Consider the following 2,307-nt stretch of genomic DNA (forward strand, 5'->3'; position numbering starts at 1 on the left):
GTGGGGGGGGGGGGGTGGGGGAGGATGAGAGAGAGAGCTTCATTACTTCCGCCAACGTTGTATCATTTGGATATGCATCTCTTTTTTGGTTAGTAATAAATCAGCTTCAGTTCCAATCAAGACTTAGTCCTAGTTAGTTACACCAAACACACACCTCTTCTGATGCCGTATGGTAATAGGCTTATTAACAACAAGAAGGAGGATTGGGGGGGGGGGGGGGGGGGGAGGGGGGTAGTATCATGGCTTGGATGGGGGTGGGGGCTGACAAAAAACAAAAGACAAGATTCTTGTTCTGTACTGGCCAGTGTGCCCACTGACCAGTGCTGGTATTTAGGGATAGGTCAACATGCCTTGAGCAACATGGGTGGGTCAGTTAGTGCCTTGAGATGAAAAGCAGGTCTTGGCTTTGTAATATGGTTGTTTATGACACTGTTCCAGGTACACAATGTCCATGTCACACGGACACACACACACACATGAGCGCGCGCACGCACGCACACACACACACACACACACAAACACACACACACACACACGAGCACGCACGCACTCACGAGCACGCACGCACTCACACACACACACACACACACACACACACACACACACACACACACACACCACGGGAGAATGCTGGAGGGGGGGGGGGGGTCACATCTGCTAAAGTTAAGGTTAAGGTTGACACGTCGATTTACGACGATCGGATTCTTGTGTCCCAAGTATAAGAAGAAGAAGAAGAAGAAGAAGAAGAAGAAGAAGAAGAAGAAGAAGAAGAAGAAGAACAACAACAACAACAACAACAACAACAACAACAACAACAACAACAACAACAACAACAACGACGACGATGAGAAAAAAGTAAGGAGAGAGAGAGAGAGAGAGAGAGAGAGAGAGAGAGAGAGAGAGAGAGAGAGAGAGAGAGACAGAGAGAGAGAGAGAGAGAGAGAGAGAGAGAGAGAGAGGTGGGGGTGGGGGCGGTAGAAGGACTGACAGACAGACACGCAGGCAGGCAGGGAGGCAGGCAAACTGGCTGCCAAGCAGAGACAGAGAGGGAGTCGCAGCAAGCACACCTCCAGAACAAATATAGGTTTTAGTAATGTGCCAAACTAAAGTGTAAGGCAGTCATTGACGTCTATTGTACACATCAACTGAGAAAAGAAAAGAACACCAATAATATGGTAGATGTGCCAGACATGTCGGCGTTGTGGCGACTGCCCACACAAAATGACGTCCCTGACTCACCGTATGCAGACTGCAAATAGTCGCTCATGGCATCGTGTCGTGAGAAGAACCCCGCATCCGCTCGCGTACGCTTTACCCTATAAAACAGGTTAAGAAACACAAGTTAAAACAATGCCTGTTTGATTTGTTGTCGTGGAGTGACGCTCTCTATCTTAAATGTGACCCTCCACCACGAAATGAGTCGCATGTCACCTCGCGCGGTTCTGCGCTAGGCTTAATTTAAGTCCGGGGAGTGTCTGGTAACAGTGTGAGGATCACCTTAGTCACTGGCTTATAACTCAAAAAGTGTTCGCTCTTCTTTAAAACGGTTTTCACCACTGGATAGAGAAAAAACAACTCGTTAGGAAAATGTAAAAATATGAAAATCATGCAAAGGTGACATGCGACCCATTCTGGTGGAGGAGCGCTAATAATGATCAGCATAATAACTAAAGCTAAGTAACAACGGGGACCTGTAAATATAGACAGTTAGTGAAAGTTATGCAGAATCAGTCTCCTTGGTTGCACCTGCTGGAATAAGAAGCATGGACATTAACACATGACTCTTCCTGACAATTTGATACACTGTAGATCACGTGCCCTCATTCCGTACTGTCATACCATCCTGACGAAGGCAGTTTATCTTCCGAAGTATTGAAAAAGAAAAATCTAACCTGGTTACTGATTTGTCCACTTTTGTTTAAACAAACCACTATTATTCTTAAAAGTTCTGCATAACTCTCACTAACTGTTCTTGTCTATATTAAGAGCACACGAATACACGTCCACTTGTTTCTTAGCTCTGTATGTCTAGTTGTGCTCTATATTTGTCATCAGTCGCGCGTTAGAAGTGAGGTCACAGATGCAATTAAGTCGATATCCAACCCCCACATTTCTTCGTCGTCACTTCATGAATCCTTGCTGCCCGTATATATTACCATGTAAATCACTACAGAACTGAACAGGCTTTTACATTAGATAGTTTTGACTAAACTCTCGCACAAAGCCGTTAAATGGCGTAACGAAAAATGCCAAATTAATGTTAGTGTAATTAACACCGACAAAAGTACACAGTTATATTAGCACGGT

At 45.1% G+C, this 2,307-nt stretch overlaps 1 long non-coding RNA gene across 1 annotated transcript in view; it reads right to left on the reverse strand.

Moving 5' to 3' along the window:
- LOC138970360 (uncharacterized) overlaps positions 1–1,586 on the reverse strand; it is a 4,879-nt gene extending 3,293 nt beyond the window's left edge. Inside the window, exon 1 of the long non-coding RNA XR_011456907.1 lies at positions 1,240–1,586. This is a non-coding gene — a long non-coding RNA (uncharacterized lncRNA). The remainder of the gene's footprint in view (positions 1–1,239) is intronic.
- Between the last annotated feature and the right edge of the window lie 721 nt (positions 1,587–2,307).

Source organism: Littorina saxatilis, linkage group LG7 (genome assembly GCF_037325665.1).
Source record: "Littorina saxatilis isolate snail1 linkage group LG7, US_GU_Lsax_2.0, whole genome shotgun sequence".
Taxonomy (NCBI): Eukaryota; Metazoa; Mollusca; class Gastropoda; order Littorinimorpha; family Littorinidae; genus Littorina; species Littorina saxatilis.